Raw genomic sequence first — 15,416 nt, 5'->3', positions numbered from 1 at the left:
CCCTAGCAAGTCATTTCATCGCACGCTGAGTCTTAAACTCCCAGTGGGGCTGAGATAAGTTCAACTGTTTCCATTTCACATCAACTTATTTAAAGAAGTTGCCTGTAAGGACTGTTATTTTGTGATACGCGGAGAGTTTATTCTGCCGAATTACGAGACGCTGACTATGATTCTGGAAAATTTTAGGACTAGGCGAAGTCAAATTGGACACAAGCGCATCAGGCTCACCATGTTAGTTCAGTACTTTATTTGTTTTGATAAAAACAACTACTTTTAGACTGAGTATGAGGCTTCTAATAATAAAAAACTCCTGAAAGGAATAGTCTGATGCTCCGGGGAAATGTTCTTATTTTCCTTCTTGCTGCAAGTTAACTGTATATTATGCTCGAGTTAAAGTAGTGATTTGAACGTTCATTGCAATTTTTTCTGTTTTAATATGTTTGAAAACATGCATATTATATAAAAGTCAATTTCAATGTCACCACATTTTTTACATTAACATTAACATTAAAAACATTATTGAAATGCACAATATATAATGGAAATGAACAATGAACAAGGTTGCCGGAGCCCGACTTTGGAAACCAAAGCACAGGTTTTCCATGTACACATGATCAATTAAGATTTCATACTAGTGAAAATTCATAGTACCTGCACAAACTCAGTAGAAACACACACACACACAGGCACTGTTTAGACCTGGCATTAACAGGCGTCTTGGGTGATCCGGTCCCAACTGCACGGCTCTAAGTGCAGGTGTGAATGCACCCGAGACGCACTGAGGACACCTTGAGATCTGATTGCTCAGACCACTTTCAGAGGTGGTCTGGGCTGCATACAGTCACATTCTTTTGGAAGTGTGTACACAAATGTGTCCTGGGCCACAGTGAAGGACCACTTACTCAACTCATGTCCCCTGCGTAAGCGGAGGTACACACTCATTCGCATTCTCAAATCACGTAAGCTGGCTTTGTCCACATTGTCTGAAAATTTCGAAAAGCCCAAAGAGATATATTGCAAGTGCGTCAAACATCTTGGCCGATTTGGTTTATTTTAACACGCCAAGGTATAGATCCAGTTTGATTTTCTTCTTCTTTTAATTTCCGGGAGACTGGTCACTCGAGACGAATGTGGAGAGGCATTCTAATGCCTGGTGTGAACTGACGTACTTAGAGCTGATCGGATCACCAAAGACGCATGTTAATGCCAGGTATGAACAGGGCCACACACACGCACACACACACACACACACACACACACACACACACACACACACACACACACACACAGAAGACAAGCAAAGCAATTCAGGAAAACACACAAAGGGAGTAGTTTTGAATGAAAGAGCTTGATCTTTTATCCCACCACCCCTGATGGAAACTAAATCAGTGTGATTTTTGGATTTGCATCAAAACCCCGTCAGAGCCAGTGAAAGTGGAGCCACTTAATTATGAGAGAGAGAGATGGAGGGAGGGAGGGACCGTAGAGAGGGAAGGAAAGACCTGTTATGGAAGAGGATAAAGGGATGAGAAGAAAGAGAACAAATCTCTGGATGCTCAAATGAGAAACAGTCCAAAAAGTGTGTCTCTGTGTGTGTGTGTGTGTGTGTGTGTGTGTGTGTGTGTGTGTGTGTGTGTGTGTGTGTGTGTGTGTGTGTGTGTGTGCGTGTTCCTTTCTGGCTTTCCCATGGCTATTTACAGCGCAGTCAGACACAGGGGACTGTCTGGGGGAATACACACTCTCAGAGCCATCTCCTCATCATGGCATCCAAAGACTATGCAAATATATATAATAAAAATATACAAGCACACAGTCTAAGTTATATAATGATATCATTTCTCTCCCTGACCTTAAAAAACGTAAAATAACACACACACACACACAGCAGTGTATCAACAGGAGTAGGCCTTTTGTTTCAGTGAAATACAACTGAAATGCAATCCAAGTAATATGGAATATTTTCATATGAGTACTTCTACTTTAAAGCATCACTGTGATTCAAATGAGGCAGCTTTTAAAAGTTTTTTTTTTTAAGTTTTCATTGGTAGCTCCAAAAACATGATATCAGGTATCGTGGGTACCCCCCAAGAAAAAAAAAAAAAAAAACGTGTCCCACTTGCATATGATTATCAAATTCCAACCATGTTGACACTGGAGAAAAGATAAAAACAAGCTTTACCAAATCATGCCAGATTCCCTAAAAATAGTTCCACTTTTTTAGGGAAGCCCGAAAACACTTTTTTCCGGCTGTTTATGATGATTTGAACCTGCCAGTTTGATTGACATCTGTCGGCGGCTTCTGTCATTTCCAAATACTGCAAAAGTGCACCGTCGACAGCGGTTCACAGTGGTATGCGGTACCGTTCGACATGTGACATGGATAGTGTTTGTGCATCTGACAGTATATGAAGCTTCAGCATTGAAGACGAAGACAAAATTGAAAAAAACAACAAAAAAAACAGAGAAATTCTGGGATTAACCTAAACTTAATCATGTTAAAAGTTCCAATATACTGCAGGACTTGACAAATAACTTCTAATCCAATCAACGCATATGCAGAGTGGGAGGATTACTTTAATCCACGGCAGTGAGATTCGGGATCGTTCCAATGGATCAAATGAAAAGAAAAACCAGGTGAAGTGAGTGGAGAAACACAACAGACGCAGATGTTTCCACACGAGGATATGTTTCATGTGTATGTTTCATGTCTGTGTGTGTGTGATGAATCCTTAATTATCCTGTCTATAACGTACAACATTAAGTTTGTTTAATTCTAAGACTCAACTGCGCTCAAAACTCGACTGCCCTATGACTTGTCACTTGTTTATTATTACAGAGTGGGATGACAGGCAGACTGCTAGATAAAAGTATGAAGGGCGTTACGATAACATTTTCAAACAGATGAGAGGGCCGACAGAGCTTTCTCCCTCTGTGTGTCTCTGCTTCTTCGAGTGCTCGACAGACTGAAATAACACTGACGTTCAGCCCTGATACATTTAAGCAACGCCGCTGCATTATTGGCTGCTTCAAATGAAGTGTGTAAACACTGCCGAGTCAGATGTGTGTAGAAAGATGTGTGGGTCCAAAACGGGGATAGAATATCGGAGGGCAGTGAGGTCAAGTGCGTGTTTGAGACAGAGCCTTTTAAAGAGTTTATGAAAGTCCAAAAACAGCCGACCCAGGGGACAGATGGAGTGAGAGATGCAGGATACGAGAGAGAGAGAGAAAGAGAGGGGACAGTGACTCATCTGTAAAGATGGGACAATAAAGGAATGAGGAGAGACCATCCACGAAGACGGTTAGCAGGAGGAGAAAAAAGGGAATAATGGACGAGGAAAGATTAATACCAATGAGACAGGCAACAGTGAGGATGATGAGTCACTGTACAATCTGTTGTGCTTTAGTCCTCATGCTGCGCCAATGTTGATGAAAACCAGTGATAAAACTATAATGTAGCAGCACTAAACTGCAGTAAGTAACAGTCACTTGTTAACTTAAAAAGTCGATTCACCCAAATTACAAAAAATGGTCACTACTTGCCAGTTTATTAGGAACACCTAGCTTACACTAATGCAGTCTAATGCAACAGCATTGCAATGAATCCTCCCGTCCTGTAGGTTATAATGTTCAGTTTTTGTTGACACTGTTTAAAAGTGTTACTGTCCTTCAATTTTCTGGTTATTATGCTGCTGATCTGTATCGTATTGCACTGAGAGGTGCCTCTAATATTTTTTAATATTCCGCCCCTTTTTCTATTAATGAGGGTAGACTACACGTTAGAAACAACAGGCACTGCAGGGTTAGCTGAATACAATTTTGTTTTGGGTTGCTTGCACCATTGAAAAATGACAAAATTCAACAGTAAGTTTTTCTTTCTAAACAGCATCTCCTTTAGTCAACAGTTTTCATAGGGACTATTTCTTTGGTAAAAAGGAGTTCCGGTAAAAGTGAGGCTTGTACATTATCCCAATAGTCAGGACATTATTTCTGGAAGTGTAGTTACTGTCATTTTTCAATAATATAATTACGTTTTTGTCGATTATATTAGGTCGGCTTCAGAGTTTGTATAATACAGTATCTCTTCTCCTCTCGTCTGACGGGTTTCGCAGGCATGAATGTCAAACACTGAGCACTCCTACCTGCCCCAGATGTTGTGTGACTGCTGAGATGCTTTCAAATAAAATTAGCGCAGCACATCACCAACCTCATTTAAAAGCATATGTCACACCAGTGTGAGCAATGTTGATGAGATGACATGGTAGCATACAAATGTATGCTAATCAAAAACGAGAACTACTTTTTTCTTTCACACATAGGCTCAATTAACAACTATATACGAGCTCTCTAACAGGTTGCGGTTAAGCGTAGTGAGGGATCATTGCTAGTGCGTCCACACCGAAACAATTATGTCCAACTAACAAAGCAAACCGTTTCAGTAGTTTGAAAGACTTCCTTTAACCTTGAGTTCAAACTTTGCCTCTTCTGCAAATAATCTGTTGCCTCGCTAGCTAGCCAACTAGCTTGTTGGCATTGTAATGTAGCTAATTGTGAAGGTAAAAATTATAGCACTTTGAGTGAAGACCATTTGCCAATATCATACTGATCTTAACATATCACCCTTTTTCTTTATATCCAAAGTGATATAAAGGTCTATTCAGTATCAGTAATTCTTATAGGATTACTTTATATCACTTTTCTGTAACCTGACATGCACATTTAGCATTAGCCGACACTCGTAAACACACGTCATCTTATTTTGAAACTGCGACACTATTATGAAGCTGGACATTGCTGGGACACTTTGCCACAACTGCCAACAGTTTCTTAATGATTTATGGAAACAGGCAGTAACATTTCCGATTGATAATATTTAGGGAAAAAAATCAGACAATCTCGCTCTCTGAAATCTAAAACCGCTCCGAAATCTAAGGCTGTGAACTGCAATTCAGCCGTCAAGGACGCAAACACCCTTAATGCAGAGGGGCAACATGACAATGCAGATTAGATAATGTGACTGCCTGCCGGTCACAGTGACTCACACGCACGCACACACCCACAGAGGCAGGGGTCATATTGACAAAATGTCAGTCTCTGTTGTCTGACACATTTCAACAGGCCATTTTCTATAGTTAATCAGACCACACACACACACACACACACACACACTCACACGCTTTGGCCCAAAAACAAGACAAAATATAATAGAATCTATACCATGAGATTTTCTATCTTGCCAATAAAGCTCCCCTGAATTGGAATTTAAATTTGGTACGGGGATGGAGAGACAGAAATAGACAGAGTAAGAGAGAGAAAGAAACAGAATGAAAGAGCAAGCAGAAGTGGTCTGGTAAAAAATCCATAGTCTGCCTGTTATCTGGACGATAATTGGTTTTCCCCTCTATGCCCCCCACCCCTCTCGCCTCCTTCCCCTTCATCCCCCCTAGCACGCCTGCTACCCCTATCTCTCTCCTCTAACCCACCATCTCTCTTTCTGCACGCACACACACACAAATACACTCATTCCCAGACACAGCTCGGCAGGTAACAAAAAGCGCAGCAGGAACTTGCAGTAAATATATAATTTTCCGGATTCAGTGCGTCGCAATTTAAATTTTTGAACCTGAATGTCTCACTGAACAATGAGCTGACGACGCAGTGGAGAAGGCTTAGTGTCAACAAATGCCCCTCGCTGTTATACCACACATAATGACACACACACACAAACATGCACACCATCGCAAAGGCATTGCACATGCACAGACAAACGCATACATGATTAGCGTGAAGCGTGTAATCAGTGAATGGCCTGATTTGGGGGTTACACTACAGTGCAAGACAAAGAGATTAATTTACTCATCCGCTTCAAAAAAGAGACAGAAAAACAAGGGGGTGTGGGGGTGGAAACGCAGGGGAAAAGCTATAAAAATCATTTTGGCAATGTGGAGATGCCAGAAAGACAGACAGGGAGCAGACAGACACACACACACAGGCCGCCAGATACAGACAAAGAGGCAAGGAAGAAGAATGCACGGCCCAAGAATAAAGCAATACAAGTGAGCAGACAGCCAGGGAGAGTGAAAAGAAACAAAAAGAAGAAAGAAAGAAAAAAACAAGAAAAACTGGAGGACATGAGGAAAAACAGGCAGGCTTAGAGACATACACACACATATAATAAAGAAAAGGTTGGTGCGTAGGTTGAAGACTGCAGGGGGTATGCTGTATTCACTAGTTCAAGATTCAAGAGTGCTTACTCAGCAGTGCTCCGGTAACTCCCTGTTATATAGAGAGTGACTCAGAAACACAAAAGGAGGTACGAGGGGTGAAGAGGGAAAGGAAAGTCCTTATGATTTGCATTAGGACTAGTTCTGTCCTTTTGGGGAGGATTCCAAGATAAACGGTGGATAAAAGAGACAAATATCTGCTGAGAATGAGAAAAAAATGAGTTCAATTTACCCTAAGGTTACTGGAAGTTGGAACTGGATGTCAACACATTTCAAAAATGGAGAAAGATTATGAAGGAAATTCAATGCATCAGCACTCTATCTCCTAAAAAACTTTTTTGCTAAATACATTCTGGAGACAATCTAACCTTTTGTGTTTTGCGACCTGCATCTCATCCCATGAGGTTGCGGGCCTCAGTATGCGTCAAACAACGTGCTTGTTAGATTGTCTCCCAGCATCTTAAACGCCCTCCTCCAAGATCCTTTCCAACGCCAGATTCAGAGGGGCCAGGTCCGACACCGACAATATGACGGTCACCCCCACTTCACGCAGCAATGACAAGTATCCAAAGGTGAGAAAGCAGACAGGATTTGAACGTCTCCTTCGCACAGCTACTTTCCTCACTTTTCATGCGTACGAACGAGCACATTATCATGAATGCCTTCTAAGAGAGACTGTTCGAAAGCGTGCACCGTTATACCCATTTGTACAATACACTGAATCCCAACAAGCAACAAGGAAAGACAGAGAATTTCTTGGAGAGTGATAAGGGAGGCAGTATGATATAGCCCGGAAGAGGCTATGACGGCAGGCTTTTGGCTCCACCTTCCAGTGCGGCCATTCAGAACAGAGGACGAGGACTCGTTACAACACACTTTCTCGCGAGCCTACTGAACTCTTCAGGCTGCCAAAAACGTGGTTAAAGTTCGGATAAGATGGTGGTTTTGGCTAAATATTGAAAAAGTCAACACGCCAGAGTTTCAGAGCCTCAGAGGTGACGTTTAACCAATATTTAACCAAGACCCTGATCTTCACCTACACTTAACAAGCGGGTTGACTTACCTAAAAATAATCATAAAAACATTAACTTGCATAGGTTGTCAGGAGAGGATACTCAGGAGAAACCACTTAAATACACTGACAGTGGACATTTTGTATATAGGTTTGTTATGAATATTTGAAGTGAATAGTTTTCCAATATGTTCAATATAACCATTTCCTCATAATGTCAATTTAAAAAGTAATCCTGACCGCATTACAATTCCTACAAAATGAATTCGCTAAAGGAACTTTATTATTAGTATATGGTCATTATTTTAAGGAGACAGGATTAAAGTAATTATTGCCCATTTTATCGTTTTATTCCATTCTAATTTATAATGTTTGACCTGTTAATACATTTTTCTGTGTGTAACGTGGATGGGGCAACAACTGCATGTCTTTGTGTACTCCAGTGACAATAAAGCTGAACCTTGAATGTTGAATCTAGATCTACGTAATGGAAGGGGAGCTTTTCAGAAATTAAAAAAAAAAAACACAATATCATGGATGATAAAGGCAACAATAAAAAGTTTTTCTAAAAAAATGTGAAGGATGAGGGAAAGAGAACGGAATGAAAGTAAGAGAAAAAAAGAGAAGGGGTGAGACAAAGGTTGTGTGTAGGTTAGATTTCTATTTTGAGGATCAGTCCCTCGGGGTTGCCAGGTGTGTGAATTTGCATCACACACAGCCTGAAGCCTTAGACATACAACAACTTTATACTCACCTTCAGACCTTTCTATCACTCCTTCTCCTCCCCCAACACACACAAACTCCAGAAGTCTTTTCCCAAATGTCTTTTTCTCCTCCCGTCCTATGTCTTATGTGAGGGGGGACTACCACTCCCTCTTTGGAAAACCCTTTTTTTTTTTTTTTTTTACTCCCCCGGTTTTTTTCTCCAATTCTCCGATCTTTTAGTGTAGGCCCAAATAATGCACAACAGGCAGGTCTAATCATGAGAAAAAAAAAAGAAAAAAAAACGCTGTGGATACTGATTTGCCTTCCCATCAGTCAAAGGAATCTCTCACTTAAGCATTATGCAGAAAACAATCTGCAGGTTAATTCATACCCGACTGCTTTCTGAGCCCTGCTGCTTGTCAAGGATAAATGAATTCTGCTTTGGGAGGAGGGGAAAGTAAAATGAGCACTCGGTGAATGATATATTCACAATTTTTCATTCAGGAGTTTAGGGGCAGATGAATATTTGATATCTTTTTTAAAAAGACTCGTTCATCAAGTAGTTCACGTCGGCCAGGGGATCAGTGAAAAAACGAAGGATGAGGTTATGGCAAGACAGACTTATCGAGGGTGTCCAGTTATTGGGGCTCATTATCAACAAGGCAGAGTATGCTGGTGATGGAGTTGGAAACATATGGGAGGAGAGGGGTGAATTGCGGCACTGGATGAGGCTCCATCTGCATTCAGAGTGGTTTAAGTCGGAGATATTGAGTTTTAAAGTTTTTCCCATCCAAACAGTAATATAACTTTTTGAATTTCCAGGTCAGCCTCTTCGATAAACTTTGCAAAGGTCTACTTCCACCGACCGGTAATGGATTAAGGTAAAGCCATGATACTCAAATTTCTTTTGATCTAAACCCTGGCTTGAACCCCATACTCTGAAACAAGCTCCCTGTAAAATTCAAAAAGCTTTTCAACTTTCTTTTACCTACAGAAAAATCTTAGACTAAAGTGTCTCAACATCTATCTGTACTAAACCACTAAGTTTAGTACAGACATTCATGGTCACCAGATGATTAATTTATTTCCTATAAATTTCGAAGTTTCAGAGGTCAAAGTTACGCGTAGAGATCAGTGAAGCACAGAGGAGGAAGCTTACAGACTTCTTCAAAAGGTACGTCAGACATCACTACTGATCTAGCTTAGCAGGGCAGATGCTGAAGCCATTTGTATCTTTTGTAATATGTTCACTAGGTAACTCAATCATGATTTAATTTCTTGATATAAAAGTACCAAACTGAATGGCCAAGCTACTTCAAGTTTATTATCATCATGTCATCTCATCAGTGCTTTCACTTAATATTCCGGTTCTCCTTTTCCTCTGCAGACAGACACACAAAAAAAAAAAAAAAACTTTCCCAGTTCTCCTAATTTAAATGCAGAGTTGAGCAAAACAGGGAGGGAAATGAGAAAGAAGCAGAGCAGCTTGGAGAGGAGAGAGGAGCAGGAGAGGGGAGCAGTGTGGCAGCAGCAAGTGAGAACTTACCTGACTGCTTGAATAAGAATCATTTTGAATATTTCATGAATATTTCAGCAAGACTTACCCATTTCTTATAGTAAAATAAAAAACTAAGATGCAGATTGTGGAGGGAGGCAGGGTCACTTTGGGCAATGACAACAGGAAAACTGAGGTACAGATTCTCTAATAATGGCAGAACTTAGCAGGGTAGGCCCATATGGCAACAACAAGAATAAGCAAATTAAATCTTTGAGAAAGAAAATAAATGAACACAGCATCTCACATAGCCACAAATTAGCAGTGGACATACTGAAAAGACGAGATGAGAATGAGAATGAGATGAGAAAGCCCTAGAGTCAAGCTTTCTTAAAACACAAGCTGAAATTTTAGCTCCAGCCCACAAAGTCTTCAGAACAGCATACTGTACTGCAAAAAATAACCAGCCTTACGCTGATAATTCAGGACTGATAGAGCTGTAGATGATTAACGATGTAAATGTTGGCTGGGTTCTTCACTCAAATCCAACCAAAGCTCACTGTTATTGTGGATGAAAGCACAATCTTAAGAAAAAAGTCTTGTCTTCTTGTGTACCTCAGAACGTCAGCCGATAGCTTAGAGCTGCTGACCTTCTCCTTAGATCTTCTTGAGCTAGAGAATACGCCCACAGATGGAATCACTGGTGAACTACTGAACTGCGTGCTGAAACGTGGTCGTGGTGATGCTTTTGTTAAAGAATGTCTGGTGGGTTTCTGCTTCCCCAAAGCCTCATGGGCTGTGGCACTGTCTGACCCATAGGTTGGGGTTGCACTGATCTGAGGATTGGATAAAAAGCACATGGCCAAGCCCTCTACCAATAATGTATGGGGAAAACGAAGTAAGACAGCTACGCAATCTTTTGAAAATGGGATTCTCTGGTGCCATGCAAAGTTATAGGGATTTTTAAGGAGAACGCCAGGGAAACCAATGCTGTGAGCAGTGCAGAGTGCGGGAGAGGTTTCTCGGAAATTAATGCAGTTGTGATACCTTTGCACTCACAACTGAAAATTGAAAATGTGTCTGCTCTGATCTTCATTAAAATGACTGGACATACTCCTACCTCTTGGGACGCCGAAAATATGTCAGGAAGTGGGGAGCTACCAGAAGGTCTGCCGACCATTTAGCGTGTAGGAAAAGATGCACTAGCACACAGGCCTCCCTATATCAGCCCATCTGGGATCTGATGAACTGGTCTTACTGATACTTTTACAGATTGGCTTCTCTGTGATGGAATTACCTGTGATATTACCCTGCCGTTTTCACCGTGTATATTGATGTGGGATGTGGGATGATGTGTTTTCAGCGAGGTACACATGTAATTGTTTCTCCTTTTTTTCAATTTTTCTATCTACAGATTGTGGTTAGCAAGACTGCAAGAAAATGGTGATTGAAATTTTATGGGATTTTGAAAAGTCATAGAAAGGTTTGGAAATCTGAAAAGGTTTTGGTAGCCTGTGTACAATATATTGTAATATCGTAAGATGTAAATTAATTCCAGTTTAATGTAACTATTAAAAAGACTGCTCTATTCATATCACTTTGTATTAATATTCTCTCCTTTTGTGGTAACAGCACCATTCCTTTCCATATTTGATGGAGATACACAGGAGAGTGCACTCGCATAAAGATTTTATTGTCATTAGCTGTAGTTTTGCACACTGCCAACAGTATCTCGAATGACTTTGATTAGGGGTTTAGTGTTCAGAGCAGAGGGTTGTGTCACGTTGTTATATTTTATTTACAGTCTGTCAAATGATATAGATTAGATTGTGTAGTCTATATGCACACACATGTTCACCCATGGCAATCCTGAAACCACAGAGCCCACACACACACACACACAACAAATCCACATTTAACCCCTGGTTACATCTAAAAAAAACCCAATATTAACATTAATACAGTCAACTCTGCATGTTGGAAAAGGTTTTAGATTATTATTATTTAACAAAGTAGCGTGATTATGTGTATTTCAATAAGCTTGTTTCCTGTAGCTTTTAGCCAAAAACAAGGTGATTTTACGTAGGAAAGTACCATGATCATATGTAACCATCGTTTTACACATTTAATCTGAGAAAATTAAGCTCTGGAGAGGAGAGACAACATGACCTGAACTGTAAATAAGGACGTCTGAGTAGCTGCTGGCTGATTAAATCATACAGGTATGAGCTGTGTGAGCTCTGCGTGGGCGAGTGTGTGCGAGTCTCTGAATACATTATATCCACACATTCTTGTGATGCTGCATCTACAGGCCTGTAGCACAGATTACAGACTAGGTGCTTTGCCTCTGTGTGAGGGTGAGACAGAGATCATGAGAAAAAAGAAACAACAAGAGGCAATCTGTTGGCATCGCCAAAGCCTTCTGGGAAATGTGTATCCCGTGGGAGGCTTTCAGCTCAAGGTAATTCACTTCCTGGTTGCTCTGCACACTCTTCCCGTGGGTCAGGGCCGAGGAGGAGAAGACAAGCAGGGAGTCAATCACCGGGGGGGATAAAAGAGGCCATCATAGGTATCTCTCACACAGTCACAAACACACACACACACACACACACACACACACACACACACACACACACACACACACACACACACACACACACACACACACACAATCACATACACTGTAAACTCTGGTAATTTAAAGGCCACAGTTCTCCACACACCTAGTGACAAATTACTTGAGAAACCTGTAAGCAACCATTTCTCAGGAGAACACACAAACAGTCTGAATTTGTGTTTAATATACCTATGGATTCTCTTTGTGACGAGCTGGGGAGGTGTTCAGTCACAGACTAATCTGAGGTGATTAGTTGTGTGTGTATATATGTGTGTGTGTGTGTGTGTGTGTGTGTGTGTGTGTGTTTGTGCCACAAAGAGACTGAAGGTGTGCTGCAAAATTTGGGAAAACTCCATATATGTACAGACTGAAGATGAAAAAGTTTCTGGATCTTATTCATCAATGAATGTGTTGAACTTCAGTGCAGTGCAGTTGAAACAGCTCCCCTTTTACAGCCTGTGTCTCACGCCTCCTCCCTCTCTTACTCTGCATGTCATTTCACATGTACATTTCATGTGTGTGTGTTTTAGTGTGTGTCTGTGCGTACTGCTGATGTGTGTTCGTGATGCACATCCATGTCTCATTCATGTTTCTATAAAGATTTATCGCAGCGGCTGGCAGGTTAGGAGTCATGACTGCACCAGTTGTAGAGAAGGAAAAGATGATGAACTGACTTGAGGTTATACACTACTTGGACAAAAGTATGTGGACTCACAAAAACGATTACTTATGTGTCTGCTGAAAATCTCATTCCAAAACTTTAGGCATTAAGCCACTGCTGTAACAGCCTCCACTCTTCGGGTTTCGGGCTTTCAATAAGATTTTGGAACCTGGCTGCAGGGATTTGTTCCAATTCAGCCACAAGAGCATCAGTGAGGGTCAACACTTATGTTGGACGATAAGGCGCAGCTCACAGTCGGCGTTCCAGCTCGTCCCAAAGGTGTTGGGTTGAGTTGAAATCAGGGCTCTGTGCAGACCAGTCAAGTTCTTCCACACCAAACTGTGAGAAACATGGACTTGGCTTTGTGCAAACAGGCATTGTCATGTTGAAACAGGAGAGGACCTTCCCAAACTGATCCCAAACACTATTGTCTACAATGTCATTGTATTCTGTAGCTTTTAGATTTCCCTTTACTGAAACTGTGGGACCTAACCCAAACCATGAAAACAGCCCAGGGCCAAAACTAGGCAAAACCATGTGGACAGGATTTCAACACACTTTTGGCAATATAGTATATGTATACGAGACAGATGTGAGTAGATAGATTAATACTACATCTACTAGTCTTCACTAACTGGGAATGATTGGTCAACAGACTCAAGACTGGAAATAGGCAATGATTTTTGCAATGTAGCGAATCTAAAGAGATGGTTAACTTGAAACTAAGCTTAACTGTAAGCAAAGGAAAGAAAACACTCGCCGCAGATCATCACTACTTTGCAGATCAACATCAAGCCTTAGAGGCATTTTCATTCTTCATTTTCACCTCCTTTCGCCTCCTTTCAAATATCCGTTCAACCATCACACCATTGCTGAAAGTATATTATAAATAACAACATGGTGACTCTGTTGTTGTCTTCTCAAATCCAAAAATTGCTTTTAAAACCTTTATCGGCCTAATTTGCCTGTTTTTTTTTATAGTTCATCAGATGCCATGGAAAGACCAAAGGGACTTTTACTCACTGTGTTTAATTCCTGGACCTCTGAATATGCTGGTTCTATTTAGTCACGAAAGGCCACACATAAATACAGCAGATCAAATTTAAACCTAGAAACAGCGCTGCCAAATCCAACTGATGTTTACAAAGGACCTGTGATTTTACCAAAATACCAAACTCTGACCTATTACTGCTGTTGTGTTTAAGAACTAAAGCAATTAAGCTGGTGATAACCATAACATATAGGAAAGAGGGCCAAAACTACAATAAATAAGGCTCAGTTTAAAAAAAAAAATCCATTACAGTGATTGATTTCAATGTGATATTTAGATACAACATCTAGACTGCATGAATTTGTCTTATCACCACTATTATTAGTAGCAGAAGCAGTAGTAGTAGTTGTAGTAGTGTCCCATTATTCCGTGAGGTTTTACGGCCTAAATGATAGGGGGAAGATTTTGCCAAAAAAGTGTAACTGGGAGATACTGAATATAGGCATAAAACAGTCTTGCCAGTTTCATTTGAAAAATTATCAGGATTTTACTTCAAAAGTATGAGTTCAAACCACCAAAACACACACACACACACACACACACACTTACATGCATAACTTCCCTCCACTGCCTTCCAGCGTAGCCCTTGCCCCAACCACATGATGACATTAGCATTTCTAGCCCTCTTCTCTCCACATCTTATCTACTTCAAAAGCAGCGCTTCATTAACTACAGCCATCTATCAGAGAGCAGGGAGCCCGGTGGAATGTGTGTGTCTGTGTGTGTCTGTGTGCGTGTGTGTCTACAACACTTGTTGTGTTATGTGGGGTCACAGACTTGTAGATTAGTGTGACAGACTGGACGTCACGCCTCTCCTCTGTCCTCTGGCCACATGTTGCCTCTGTGTCTCTTGCACTCAGCATCAACATGTTCGCCTCCTCAACGCCAAACACGACATGGCCAGAACGGGACGTGTGTAAAAATCTACTTATGTCGAAGCTAACAAAGGAGAAATTCAAGAGAGAATTAAACTTACAATAGGTTCCTAGCACCGCTCTCCTGGTAATGGATTTAGCACACTGACAGCATGAATTACGTCCTCCATTATGTATTTACGCAACAGCACTGCTCAGCGCTAATTTTACTACAGCTAAGGCTTATAACTTTCTATGTTGCTCTAGAATGACAGTATGAATCAGTTTCATGTGTCTCACCATTTACAAATGTTTAGAATGAGTATTCAGGATTTTTTTTTTTTTTTTAATTTAAACAACAATCGGTATTTTTCCAGCTAGACCTACACTAAGTGGTTTCTAACAGACATATAAGTGTGCTGTAATATAACAGTGTCGATAGTCCAGTGTTTTTCAACTAATCACATTCATTTATGGGGTAAATGGACGATTACAAATAAGAAGCTGGACCATGAGTATTGTGTTGGCTTCACATGAGAGAGGTTATCTGCACCGATCAAAACAAAACACCCAGGGGGTAGAGTTTGGGAGGTCAAGAATGAATGGTAAGGCTGCTTAAATCCACTTTATCCACCCTTTAAATTTGAGATTAAATGTATGCACAGTATATCCTCCTTTTTTAGCATCAGAAAGTCTTCTGTGGGAATAATCAGCCAAACGAATTACCCATGCAGCCAGAAATGCTGCACCAAAACATCCTAAATCTAGCACGTCCTGTTGCCTCATTCGCGCCAGATAAA

At 40.8% G+C, this 15,416-nt stretch overlaps 1 protein-coding gene across 3 annotated transcripts in view; it reads right to left on the bottom strand.

Moving 5' to 3' along the window:
• The window catches only part of anks1b (ankyrin repeat and sterile alpha motif domain containing 1B), a 230,817-nt gene that overhangs the window by 204,212 nt on the left and 11,189 nt on the right, over nucleotides 1–15,416 (bottom strand). The gene's annotated exons all lie outside the window — the stretch shown is intronic.

Source organism: Xiphias gladius, chromosome 2 (assembly GCF_016859285.1).
Source record: "Xiphias gladius isolate SHS-SW01 ecotype Sanya breed wild chromosome 2, ASM1685928v1, whole genome shotgun sequence".
NCBI classification, from domain to species: Eukaryota; Metazoa; Chordata; class Actinopteri; order Istiophoriformes; family Xiphiidae; genus Xiphias; species Xiphias gladius.
Note: the sequence above shows the minus strand (reverse complement) of the source record. Positions and strands in the feature narration are given on the sequence as shown.